The 14,358-nt window shown below is 40.2% G+C and overlaps 1 protein-coding gene across 4 annotated transcripts in view; it reads left to right on the top strand.

The window, feature by feature from the left end:
• Positions 1-14,358, top strand: part of FOXP1 (forkhead box P1) — a 614,874-nt gene that overhangs the window by 323,941 nt on the left and 276,575 nt on the right. The window contains exon 1 of one of the 4 annotated variants that reach the window (XM_021714904.1): positions 252-578. The exons of the other annotated variants lie outside the window; for them this stretch is intronic. The gene's annotated coding sequence lies outside the window, so the exon portion shown is untranslated. Of the gene's footprint in view, positions 1-251; positions 579-14,358 lie in introns of those variants that run through there. 4 annotated transcript variants of the gene reach the window in all.

Genomic DNA, 14,358 nt, shown 5'->3' with positions numbered 1-14,358 from the left:
AAAAAAAAAAAAAAAAAAAAAAGAGGAGGAGGAGGGCCTGTTGGAACTAGGAAACAAAATTAGTGGGAATGACTAAAAAGACAGGACTGACCCCAACACCATTAGCAGAAAAAAAAAAAATTCCATTTCATTGCAACTATGTTATTGTTTACTTTACCATACACATCCTAATATGGTTACCTCCCCGTCAGAGGCCGCCAAGCCGAGGGTTTGAGAGGCCCCCTCCGGGAGAAAGCTCCTATCTGCCTCTCAGACAATAAGAAACAAACGGTACAACTCCACAAAAGGCTTCCCGGAAAATAAGTGTCAAATAAATCCTACAGAACTCTCGCTTCTGCCACTGAGCTCTGTATATGCAAACCTGTTTTCATGCCATCGCTTTCCTGGGCTGAGCTGCGTTTGTTTGGAAATGTAAGCCACTGCCTTTTCTTTTTCTTCTTCTTCTTCTTCTTCTCCCCCCCTCCCCTTTTTTTTCCCCTCACTTCATCTGAAGGCTCTGGATTAATTCCTTGAGACGTATCTTTGCATACATGTCTCATGAGTTATGTTTCCTGGAGCCTTTTACTAGGAACATTAAGGTAAGAATGTTGATTTAACCTGGGACCTTTGTCACTCAAACTAATGCTCATCAGTGATATAGACATTGTAAAGAAATATTGCTGAGGTCTTTTGTAGTCCCCCTCCCAAACAGAGAGGTGCAGTTGCTTTTAATTGTCATGCATGGATTCGGGGGAAAAAAATGCCACCAGTTGTGGATGAGATGGAGCAGAGGTGTGTACTCACTGGTGTAAACACTGCTGAAAACACCCCCGATCTGTGGCAGCCACAACAGTTTCATTAGAAGGCTTTTCCTCTTGTTTCTTCCAATTCTTCTCTACTTGGGGTATTTCTTTTTCTTTTCCTTTTTTTTTTTCTTCCTTTCTTCAAGTCTCCTGATCTTTTCCAAATCCTTATGGTCTTGAGGCTTGCCTGTTATTATCTGCAACTCCAGAACAAAGGTAGGTTGCTCAACTCTGTGCTTCGGGGGAGGGCCAAGTTATTTTGGGAGGGATGTCTTCCTAATGCTTGAGTGGCTGACCTAAAAGGGGGGGGGGGAGAAGATCATGCTTGGAGCCGAGGGATGAGAGCGCACGCACTGTGGCAGCTTTTATGTAGTGGAGTTTATTTTTATGCAACTTAAAGTAGCAGCAGCATCTTTAGCAGAATGGACTCATCAGGTTCTGATATGTTATACTGATGCGCTGATGTGTATATTTCATTACCACACTGGGGTTCAGACATTTGGGAATGCTTGGATTTATGATGGCAGACAAGATTGTCTGACTAGATTCTACGTTGAGTTTGTCAAAATTAAATAGCAGAATTAAGATTTTTTTTAAAAAAATTTTAATGCGAAGGTGTGTTTGGGGGACTGACGTGTACTTTTTTCTTTTTCCTTTGGTCTAATTGCTTGAATTCCTTGGACACCTTTACTTATTTCTCAGTTATTTTGTACTCTTAATTTTGTGTAATCTGGTGCTCTTTCGGAGCCAAGGTGGAGGTTTGCTGTTTTTAACAAATTGTGCCTTGCTGGGTGGCGATACAATAGAAAAGAGTAAAGACCACAAGAAATTTCTCTCCACCTGAAAAGGGGACTGGAATAGAGTGGTGCAGCTTCATAATTGAAAACAAGAGCAAATTAAGCCTTGGTGAGGGATATTACAGGCTATTAATCATAATAAATATGTTTGGCAACGTTGTATTTGCTTTCTATAGTTTTTAGTTTAAAAAAATCAAAGTCAGTGATTAGAAGAGGAAATAGTTCTTTGGCTTATGAGATGCTGGGCTGTACTTGTTCATTAGTTCAAACCGCATTAAAAGTGAGCAGTTTGTTCCAGAATCAAGTATGTCAGTCCCAAGCAGATTTGAATACATCCCCGTCCAAATGCAATCTCGGGTTCATGCCACGGTGCTTGGCGTTTTCTGAACAATCTCTGCTTTAGCACGGAACTCGAGTGCTAAGAATTTTATTTTGCATCATTACTGTGCTTGCACATTCCTGTTGGCTTCTTGGCTGCGGATCATCTCTGTGCATGCACTGTAGCCCCGTCAAGGTGAAGCTCTTTGAAAAATAGAAATTCAGAGTGTATTTAACCGAAATGAGCTTGAACAGCCCCAAAGTTTATATCTTAGAAAGCTGCTAATTGTGCTTGTCGTAAAACATATCTGAGTGGAAGGTTCTGAGTCCAAACAGAATCGAGTACTGCTTTAGAAATGGAACTGTAGTCTGTGCTTTTAAAGAGGTTTATTTTTACTTTGGGGCCATGGAGGGGGTGATTGGAATTAGTAGCCTTTAATTAGACGGGGAGATATTCAAATTTTACAGGGATTTATGTTAGAACATGGAATGGCGGGTGGCTCTTTCCTCATTATGAATCCTCCCTGCACATAATGAGGTTCATCATTAGTTGATGGAGTGAATTTGCCCTAGCTCTACCTTGAAAGGCACATAATTTACATACTACTTCAGAGCCTAAGCTTTAATGGATTCCTCGATGAATAAAATGAAAAGCTACTTTCTTTAAATTTTTGAACACTGTTTAGATAATACGATTTTAATAAGACATTCAATTTGCTTGTTAAGTATATTTGAAAGTGCTGTTTTTTTTTTCCTTTTTGGGCAAAATATATTTTGGCTTGCCCTGCTGTGTATCACAGTGATGTACCCTCACAGATGTATCAGAGGACATATGGGGTACATTGTTAAGAAATGAGGAGACTCTTAGCCAGAGAGCTTTTTTGCATTTGCGCCGCGGGATTATTGACAAATCTTTTTGTGTAGAAACTCTTCTGACGTTAAATGGTTATAACAAAAAAGGTTTGAAAACAAGCTTATTATTAGCATCTGGTTTTGCATCTACGAGATGTGTGTGCATGCTGACTCCAGCAAACATGGGTAAAATAGCTAGTTGCACCTCCTGGTTTATTTTAATGATGGAAAAGCAAAAACTTCCCTGGTGCAGCTGTGTGTTTCAAACTGCTGTGTAGCTGTGATTCGATGAGGAGAAATTGAGTTGGAGGCTGTCTGCTCTGCTATCGGGTCATCAGCTTAGGAGCATGCTGGTCTACCCCATAGATTCAGCAAGTTTTCTGACTCTGTCACTCTTTTCTCTTTTGATTGGAATGGCGAGAAAATCAGCTTTGACTTGGCACGATTTGAACACGGATGTCTTTTAAATAAGTATGGGGGTTTAGTAATAGCATGTTATTGAACATGTCCTTTGCTTGTTCAAGACAGGTCACCTCTACATTGTTATCATGACTGCAAAGTAGAAACAGGTTTCTCGTGGTTTGTCACTTCAGGAGCAGGGAAGGTGTCTAAATGTAAGAGAAGCCTTGTTTTGATAGAATGTTTTATTACCTGAAAATGATCAGCATATATTAACATTAATAGAATAGTCCATGTCATTCTTTTTTTTAGGCAATTTACCTCTGCTACAGACCTGTCTGCTTAAAAAAAAAATCTTCCTCGCTTCTAAAACATATATTTGTTTAGAGAGTTTTCACTGAAGTGTACATGACAATTACAGCTGTTCATTAACAAAATTGGGTATTTGTTTTAAACTTTAACCAATCACTTTGATATGCTAATTATGGTGTAATTTAATTTGAGCCCTGTAATGATGATGCCGTTATTATGGACATAAATGATGCAGTTAAGCTGAGAGTAATCTCATTTGCATACTGTACATGCCAGTAAATTAAGCCCTTTCTTCGACTGCTTCAGCTTTAATTTTCCACTTCTTTTCACACAGCTCCTTTTCAGCCCCTCTCTTATAAGCCCACTTTGTAATAGTCCTGATGACTGTTTGATGTGAAGAGTTTCGGCACCACAATAATGCACGACAGAAGATGTAACATTTAAAGGATTCATTATCTTGCTGAGTGTTCCTTTAAGAAAGAAGGATTAGAGAGGGTGGAGGGGAGACCAGAGTGTCCTTTCCATGGGATATGACAGGGCCCCCTGTTAAAGTAATTTGAGATGCCAAATGCTCTCCACTAACCCCCAAGTCAGACTTGGGACCTATTATTTATACATGATTTTCTTCCCCCCACCATACTGTAGTTTATGGTTGCAAATTGTGTTGCATTCAGCAGCAGTGAATTGCATGTGATCCTTTACTGTAATAGGAGGTAAATGTTTAATTTGGCTTACATGTTAAGATTCTGCAAATCTGGGCCTTTCTAGATGAGACTATAAGTTAAACAATTCAAAGATATTACTGCATGCCATTTTCAAAAGGAACTTTTTTTCTTTCCCCTTTTTCTTTGCCTGGATTATGAAAAACAAAACAAAACAGAAAACCACACATACATTTCATCCAGTTGTGTGAGAATAGAAACACTTTGCACATGGATGCCTTTCTGTTTGTATGTCTGTGACTGCTACCCTGCCTGAGATAGGAGACCAGCCATGTGACTTTTGATAGCTTTTGGCCAGTGAACTGTCCTTCCATTTGAACCAAAGAAGCCAAGAGCATAACTAAACTCTTCTACATCGTGAACAGATTCTCCCCGTGGCTCTCGCTGAAGCCAGTGGGAGTTGAGTGGGTGTAACTGAGGACTGAATTTAGCACTGTGTTTTTAAAAGGGTCATAGGCCTAAAAATAGTTCAAGCTGTTTGACTCTCCTGCAGGCTACTTCCTCGACAAATGGAAAAGAATATTAAAAAATAGTAATCGGCTGCATTCATTCTCATTTCTTGAAACTGTGAATGTCTTGCCCTTCCTTGCTAAGCTCCGGAGTTCTCTACCTCTTGACCCAAAGTTCTTGCTGATTGATTTCCATCCCTGCCCCAAGCAGTTCTCTGATAGGAGGCTGCCGTTTCTAATATTTTGGCAGGCAGAAATTTCCTAGTATTGCCTTGGCAAAGTGTACATGGAACTTACTCAACCTGATAGCAGTGACAACTGGAATATGGAATTTTGCCCAACTGTGGGAATCTTTTTTTTTTTTTTTTGAGTTGGAGTCTCACTCTTTCGCCCAGACTGGAGTGCAGTGGCATGCTCCTGGCCACCCCAGCCTTGACCTGTTGGGCTCCGGCTATCCTCTCCCCTCAGCCTTCCAAGGAACCGAATTACAGGCACATGCTACCACGCCCAGCTAATTTGTTATTTATTGTAGAGATGAGGTCTCACCAAGTTGCCCAGGTGAGTCTCCAACCTGCGGGCTCAGGCAATCCATTTGTCTCAGCCTCCCAAAGTGCTGGGATTATAGACTGAGCCACTGAATCCAGCAACTGTGGAAATCTTAATGGAGGTGAATCTTTCCCAATTGTTCTTGAACTAAGGAAATATTCAAGTTGACATGATGTACAACTTGTTGACATGATGTTCAACTTGAAGAAAAAGATGTAATCCTTTAAGGGTTTTATTTTTTTCCTCTCTTAACACCACTTCAAAAGTACAGTGGGATGCGAAGGTGTATAAAACAGCTTGTAGAAATACATATGTATGAGCTAAGCATGGTGGCTCATGCCTTTAGTCTCAGCACTTTGGGAGGCCAAAACAGGAGGATTGTTTGAGCCCAGGAGTCTGAGACCTTATGTCTACAAAAAATGAGAATTAGCTGGGTGTGATGGTACATGCCTATAGTCCCAGCTACTCAGGAGGCTGAGGTGGAAGGATCACTTCAGCCCGGGAGTTTGAGGCTACAGTGAGCTATGATTACACTACTAGAGTTCAGCCTTGGTGACAGAGCAAGACTCTTTCTCCAAAAAAAAAAAAAAAGAAAAGAAAAGAAATACTTGTATATGGCTATAATTCCATGTCAAATATTTTATTTTTAAAAAATGTGTAACATTTGGCTTTCAATATAATTGAGGGAGCCTGTGAAAATTTTAATCTTATTTTATTTTTTGTGTTGGAGTCTCACTCTGTCACCAGACTGGAATGCAGTGACATGATCACAACTCATTGCAGCCTCAACTTCCTTGCTCAGCCTTAACCTCCTTGGATCCTTTTGCCTCAACCTCCCAAGTAGCTGTGACTATAGGCATATGCCACCACGCCTGGTTAATTTTTTTATTTTTTTTGTAGAGAGATGAAGTTTCACTGTGTTGTCTAGGCTGATCTGGAACTCCTGGACTCAAGCAGTCCTCCAGCCTCGGCCTCCTAAAATTTTGGTGTTACAAGTGTGAGTCACCACACTCAACAAATAACTTTAATTTTTATTGAATCATATAGATTGGATTTTCTCAGTTCAGACCAAGTTCCTGATCAAACAGATATTCTCACTATGAAATTCCCTACCTCTAGGAAAGTGAGTAAACAAATAAAGTACCTCTAGAATGTAAGCTCTCTGAAGGCAATGGTCATTTTTCCAAAATCCCAGTACTTGGAATCATGTCTTGCACATAGTAGGTGTTGAAGAAATATTTCCTGATTGAAATCAGCCTGCTTACTCCTGTAGGCTTATGAGTAAATAAGAAATAAATCAACTGAGAAAGTAAGAAGGGAAATGGTTTCTAGAGTGTGAAGGTATTAAATATGCATGGTGATATTTAGATTGTGAACGTCTTCAATCCATTCTTTCGTGGTCCCTGCCGTGTATGGGAGCCACTCACAAGTGTTTGCAGGTAGACAGAAGCTATCCTGGATGGGAAGCATCCTCAGCCCAGGTGATTGACTAATGCTTGTGTGATAGCAGTGATATATGGTTATTGAGCACCAGCTCTGGGCTAGGACTGTGCTAAGTGCTTGTCATACTTGAGGCCATGGAATCCTATCCACAGCTTTTCAGGGTAGGTGCTGTTATTCTCATCTTTCCCAAGTGGCAGCTGTGATGCAGATGCCGTCGCAGGCTACATAACTGTTAGGGCTGGAACCGAAACCGGTCCTGCTTCAGGTAAACTCCAGAATCCTCACTCCTGGCCACTGCACTTGAGTCCTGTTTCTCCTTGTAGACATACACAGCCACATGCAGGCATGTTTAGTGGCATGCTTGTGTTTCATATATACATCTGTTGAACAGCAGTAGTGTGTCAGGTACCAGACTAAGCATTTTACATATTTTGCATTCATAGAGGCCTGGCAAAATAACTGTTACTTGTCCCTACTTATTAATGAAGAGACAGACATTCACTCAGATTCAATGACTTGCTTAACGGGTAGAAAGTTTCCAAGCAGGACTTTGAACTCCAGCTTGTCTACCTGCAAAACCCTTGCTCACTTCATCACCACTGCCTGCTCCTAGTGGTCTCTTTGTATCTCGAGTGTGTTTTGTACTCCTAAGGTTATTAGTTTATTGTTTAACTAATTTATTAATTTCACAAACATTGAGTGCCTATGGTATTTAAGGCCAAAATATGAAAATACTTATATTTTGGAGATTTGGGCTTTAAATGTGTACTTTGAATGACTGAGAAGCTCCTACTTTGTCAGGCCTTTAGTGTAATGTAAATTCCTGGCAGGAAGCCACCTTTTTTCTTCCCCCCTCCTCTCCTCCAGACACACAAACTAGACTGTTGTTCAATTCTTTTTTTTCTTGGGGGAGGAGAACGCTGTGCTGCCTCCTTCCCTTTGATTGAAGTCTTCCTTACTGTTATCTTGACAGGTGACAGAATGAATGTCAGCTGTAGAATCTACAGCTATGTGACTCCATATGTGTTTACATGTATCCCCATGTGTATGTATAGACTGATAGCGTGTACTTTTATTTGTACATATTGCAGGCCGCGTGTAGGAGCATTTCAAGGCAACTCTGTGCTTCTTCTTCCTAATACTTCTCTCCTAGCACTGTTCCTTGACTCCATTCCTCAGCAGTTCAGTTCAGGCATGCAAAGTGATAGCAGCGTGTAAAAGCATCACTTTCCCTGACCATACAGGAACTCTTCCAACCCAGAATCTTGAAATGCTGTTAGGCCTGTGCCATCCAATATTGTGGTTTCTAGCCAATGTGCTTGTTGAGCCCTCAAAGTGTGGCTACCCCGGATCAAGATGTACCGTATGTACAAAATACAGACTGGAGTTCAAAGATTTAGTAAAAAAAGGAAGATTGTAAGCAATCTCATTTATAACTTTTATACTAATTGCATGTTAAAATTAAAATATTTGGGGCCAGGTATGGTGGCTCACACCTGTAATTCCAACACTTTAGGAATGTGAGGCAAGAGGATCACTTGAGCTCGGGATTTCCAAACCAGCATGGCCAACATAGTGAGACTTCATGTCTACAAAATATATATATTTTAAAATGAGCTGGGTGCTGTGGTGCGCAACTATATTCCCAGCTACTGGGGAGGCTGAGATGAGAGGATTACTTGAGTCCAGAAGGTCAGAGTTGTAGTGAGCTATGATTACACTACTGCACTCCACCCTGAGCTCAAAAAGAAAATTGGATTTTTAAAGTGAAATAATATGTATTTTTAAAGCTAACATCACTGTTTACTTTTTAAAATTTGGCTACTAGAAAATTCAAAATCATATACATGGCTTGCCTTTGTGACTCTCATTGTATGTCTATGGGACAGTGTAGCTCTAGAATCTACATTCTGTCTCTCCATGAATGGCCGACGAGGGAGGGCTCGGACAGGAGCAGGGGCAAGGGTGGTGGCCCAAAGGTTTATCCCCAAAATGAATAGTGAGCTGTTGTGGAAATATTCTGCAGGGGACTCGGCCCACAGCAGAGCTCAGGAAATATTTGGGTACAAAGCTTTAGATAGCAAATCTTTCTACATGGGAGACACTAAGGAGATAATCTCTTTCGTTGTTTCAACACCTTGTCCTTCCTGATCAAACTGGAAATATAGTACCTACCCCACTATTTCAAGGAATTTGGAATTGCAAGCTGTTTCTATTCCCAGTGTGTGCCCTTGATGCCAGTAAATCTTGGCTCACCTACTAGAATGATTTCATTAGCATAGGTCATTGGAGAAGAGAGAATGGGATTGAATGTTTCTAGATGCTTCTGTATCCTGGGCTTTGATCACCTGCAATAATTGGTACCTGGGTTTCTGGTGCCACTGGCTCCTATGGGGCATTTCCCTTAGGTAGATGGATTCATTTGTCTGTTACTCTCCTGTTGAATATTCCTTGCCTAATATGACTATAAACTGCCTTCAATAAACTTTATGTGTAAATTAAGTTTTTTAAAGACATAAACATTATGTGAATGTACAATCATTCAACAAATATTGATTTGGTACCTGTCTAATTAGGCACAGTCAGCTCCCTGCCTTCAGGAAGCTTGCTGACTATGTTAGACAAGTAAGAAATATTATAGATAGCTCTAACCTAATACATACAAATTCAGTTGTTGCTGAATTAGAGCTATGTTGTTTGCCCTAATTTTTTTTTTTTTTCTTTTTTCGTGAGGATTTATAATCAGTACCCATTAAAGATTCACATGTTGGCCAGGTGCATGGCTCAAGCCTGTAATCCTAGCACTTTGGGAGGTGGAAGTGAGAGGATTGCCTGAGCCCATGGGTTCAAGACCAGCCTGAGCAACATGGCAAGACCTTGTCTATACAATAAATAAAAAAAAATTAGCTGGGTGTGGTGGCACATGCCTGTAGTTCCAACTTAGGGAAAGTGGAGGCGGAAGGATCACCTGAGCTCAACAGGCCAAGGCTGCGGTGGCCACGAGCATGCCACTGCACTCCAACCTGGGCAACAGAGCAAGACTCTGACTCTAAAAAAATAAAAATAAAGATTCACATATTCACCTCATTTTATTTATTGTATAGATGATTTAGGGAAAGCATAACTTTAATTGTAAATTTTTAATAACCCAACCCTTATGAAAAGGTGATATCACACCTGAAAGTTTTTCCCCTAAACTTCTATGTCAGTCCTTAAAATCCAAGGGGACTTTGATCTGCAGTCTCTTTGCTAAGATTTTTTTTCCTTACCGGAATAAATGGAAGGCTTCACTGGCATGAACACATGGAAATTATAGCTGTCACGTCATCCATTAAAAGCAGACATTCAAGTGGGATATTATCCCATTTTACTTTTTGGTCCTTAAGAAGTCAAGGGACAGGGTATTAGATGTGAGATGGCCAGAGAAAGACTGGGTCCTGGCAAAGATCAGTACCCAGCATGAAATGTGCCCACTTACTTGTTAAGTGCTTAAAATTTTCACCCCTCCCTCTGCCCTAGTCTGCCTTGAAGCTGCAGCTTCATTAGTATCAATTGGTTTTCAGGGTGTTTATCTATCTGGGCCACTGGCTCCTGACTATGATTACTGCCTGAACTTTTCCATACAGTGCTTCCATTTTCAATCATCTTACCCCTAGTTGGCCTAATGTCACTCTTTGAACCTTCTCAGGGGAATAATGTTAATGTTAGCTTTTGTCCTATGCATAACCGAGGAGGAAAATGCCTTCAATTTGTCTGCACTAAACATTTCTTTGCAGACACCTCAGAGAGGGGAACTTCACCCTTACCCACAGCAAACTCATTTTCTGAACAAAAGTGAAGAGCTGTTCTTAGGGTTGTCCTTGCGACAACAAAACTTGTTTTCATAGGCAGTGCCACTGACACCTCCAAGGATTTGAAGAGCATCCCAACTTCCCCCTACCCACCTTTACTATTATTGTCCATTCTTTTGCAAGTGTGAAGGCAGAGGATGTGTTCTGGAAGGATAGTCTTTGGTACTCTTGGCTTGTCCGTTTTGTGAGGTGGTCCACAGTGCAGGAAGATGAGTGTGTGGATGGTTTAACTTGGAATGTAATGAATGGTTAGTCTGCTTTCACTGTGTTGTGCTTTGGGGTATGTGTCCCTGACAGCTGTTTGACAAATAATCTGGCTGATTTAAAGGGTTTTTTGATTTATTGCTTCAAAATAATTTTTAAAAATTGTACTTATACTGTTGTACATGTAAAAGTGATTTCAATGTGACTTGGTTTTGGAGACATATCCTATCTCTATCTCCCCAAGTTCTCATGCAAGAATCAGCACTACTGAACAGTCTGGAAGTAAGCTTGCACCACCAAAGGTCAGTAGGGGTTGTAATGAAAGCCAAGACTGGTAGCAGCTTTAGCACCACAGATCATAACAGCAATTCCAGAGAACAATTAGAACAAAAACTCCTGGAAAAAAGAGTAGAATTTCTCGGTATGTAATGTTTGATTTGGGCTAAAAACAACATTGATGTTACCAAGGACTTTAGTTTCCTTTTAGTTTTCACTTTTTTTGTGTTTTAAGTTTTCTTAACTGCCATCCTTGTTGTATTCCCAAAATATATAAGTCCTCATCCTCTCTTGTGCTTCATGGCATCCCCAGGAATTAGTTAGAAAATATAGTCTATAAAACTATAGCACCTGCTGTAACCTTTATTTCAATCCTGGTAAGCTGTGGACTTCTGAAAGCTTAGATCCCTGTTCCTCAGAGTGTTTTATGAGCCGTATCACAGCCTTTTCCTTAATACAAATTGGAAACCATTTTTCTTTTTGGAGCTTCTGTTCTCTATTTTCACTTTTTGAGATCTCTGATGTGAATAAGCTACCTGTCTTAGAGAAGGCATGATTATTTATTTTAGCTTTTGTTTACTACCATGGAAATGACATGGGGTATCAATTGAGGGGTCCTATAAAGTGATAGCTAGCAGATAGTAGAATAACTATTACCACTTCTCCCCTCTGCCAGTTCTCATAGCAGACATTGCTAATTGATCACAGTACTCTTCCTCAGCAAGTCTGACTGGCCTATGAATCTTTCTCCAAGGAGTGCCAGCCACTGATAATCAATAGCGCTTGCATGAAATCTATTTGCCCTCCCTGCCCCAAGTGTTATGATTTACTGTATGTGAAATCGACTGATGGAATGCTATTAATAAATGATGGACTATCTTTTATCTTGATATTATCAGATTATTTTTATATTATCTCAGTTTGCTAAGTCACCTAGTCCCTTCGGAATTAACTTTTTAAACACATGCACTTTATTCATATGCAACCGAGGATAGTCTGGACAACCCCCAGAAATCACTTTCAGGTGATGATTCTGAAATAAACCAAGTACCAGATTCCCCTTTGAGCTACATAACTCTTTCTTAGGTACAGAATTCCTTCCACATGCAATTGTAGGATCACTCGGGAAATGAATGTGGCCTTCATACAGGAGATAACGGTGAAGTATGAACTCTTTGCCCTTTGGCAAACTGCCTGCTTCTCTTATTCTAAATTTTTAGGATTGTGGGTTCTGACACCCCACATTCTTTGATATCTCTATAGACCACAGTCTAGTTGAGTTCACCAAAATTACTTATGCACCAGAATGAAAAAAATACATAAAACCTTTTTCTATCCACTCATCTTTTATCATTATTTTAATTTCTTCTTTTTCCTGGAATTTTGCTGTCTTTTCTAAACTCCATATTTTAAAAATTTTGCCCGATAAATAGTGCTTATATTCCACTTATTTTTTTTTCTAATGCATAGAGAGAAATGTAAAGTGTTCACAATTTATTGGACACTTTGGTTTTGGAGGCATATCCTTCTATCTCCATCTCCCCGAATTCACATGCAAGAAACAGCACTACTTGGGGGCTCAGCCTGTAATCCTAGCACTTTGGAAGGCCAAGGTGAGTGGATTGCCTGAGCCTGTGGGTTCGAGACCAGCCCGAGCAACCTTGTCTCTACAATACATCAAAAATTAGCTGGGAGTGGTAGCGCGTGCCTGTAATTCCAGCTACTTGGAAGGCTGAGGTGGAAGGATCGCCGGAGCCCAGCAGGTCGAGGCTGCGGTGGCCGGGAGCCGCCACTACACTCCAGCCTGGGTGACAGAGTGAGACTCCAACTCAAAAAAAAAGAGAAGAAAAGAAACATGACTACTGAACAGTCTGGAAGTAAGCTTGTACCACCAAAGGCCAGTAGGAGTTGTATGAAAGCCAAGACTGGTAGCAGCTTTAGCACCCCAGATCATAACAGCGATCATTATTTTCCAAATAGCCACTAAGTCAATGAATTGATGTTGTCTATTTTCACCCCCTTTGGACATTTGTAATCAATTATTTCTTGAGAGATTAGAAAATCTCTAGTTTTTCCTGTAATGTAGTGTAGATGGGTTGGTTTTTCTTTATTTGTAGCATCAGAAGCCTTGCTTTTTGTTTCAGTGCATTTATAAGGTAAAAAGGAGAATCAGTTCACTTTGTTTTTCTCAAATGTAAAACAAGAAGGAAGCATGTTTGCAGGTGCTATCATATCTAAATATCCTTGCGCTTATGCTTAGTTGTTTTTTGAATTTTAAAACCTACAACTTCATCTTTCCTTGTCAGGATGAGTAAAATTGATTCATGGCTCATTTAAGTAAAGAAGCTGTTTTAAACCAGATTGTCCCCATTGAAAGAAAAGGGGACTTTTGCTGTCAGCTGCAGAAACGTGGTTTTTCACCCAGATGATCTGTTACTGAACAAAAAAGTGGATTTGCCGACTTGCTTCTTTTTGCCTTGTATGATTAAAGAAGAGCGGAAAAAACAAGTATCTGGATAGTCAGAATCTACTGGAATTTTTTCCCTTTCTCTGGCAAGCCTGCCATCCTTGTAGGTGTATCTCAAATGGAACAGAATGTGTGAAAGCCATTTAAATGATTATTTGATAATTTAATAAAGGAAAATGCTTCAAGCCACCACACCCCTCCTACAGTTGATAAGTGATGCCACCTACTGTGAAAATATTTTACAAAACACTTTCCTTTGGAATCAGTATCAAATAGCAATTTTAAAATAAAACATGTGTAGCGTTTTCTCTTGGCTCTTCCCAGTTTGGAGAGCAGACTGTCAGCTCTATACTCTTGAGTTTATGTACCAACCTTTTTTCCTCCCCCAGTGTTATTAACTTACCCACAGGTTTGATTTAGCAGGTTCAATACATTGGTTTTTAATTAGAGATGGACTAATTAAAATATTAACATGTTTGTACTTAATTCTTATTTTGCGGATGGTAGCTGCACTTCACACTTTAAAATAGTATCTGTTTAATGTCATTGGTAAAGGAGGTGCGTTTCCCCCTCCTGTTCCTTTGTTTTGGGACCAGGCAGGATTTTTAAGACTTAAACCATTCATGAGCACTGAACACACAGTGCTACCTTTGAGGGCAGTTTTGTGTGGCCAAGGCATTCTGCTTTGCAAGTGAAGGTTTCTTGGCACCAGAATAAGTCAGAAGCACCACATGCCCTTAGAATTCACCGGCCAGTTCTCTGCTTTTGCTCTCTGAGAAACTGGTTCAAAGGACAACAATTTTGAAAAAAAGTGATCCATTTGAAAAGCTGCACAGTTTACTTGGCATCTCTGAACGCTTCACAGCCACACAGCGACGCTCGCGTTAGCCGGTGGCCTTTGCAAGGTTTTGTTTTGTCTTTTTCTCCCTTGATCCCCCAC

This window comes from Carlito syrichta, unplaced genomic scaffold, assembly GCF_000164805.1.
Source record: "Carlito syrichta isolate Samal-C Ts95f unplaced genomic scaffold, Tarsius_syrichta-2.0.1 Scaffold305868, whole genome shotgun sequence".
NCBI lineage: Eukaryota > Metazoa > Chordata > Mammalia > Primates > Tarsiidae > Carlito > Carlito syrichta.
Note: the sequence above shows the minus strand (reverse complement) of the source record. Positions and strands in the feature narration are given on the sequence as shown.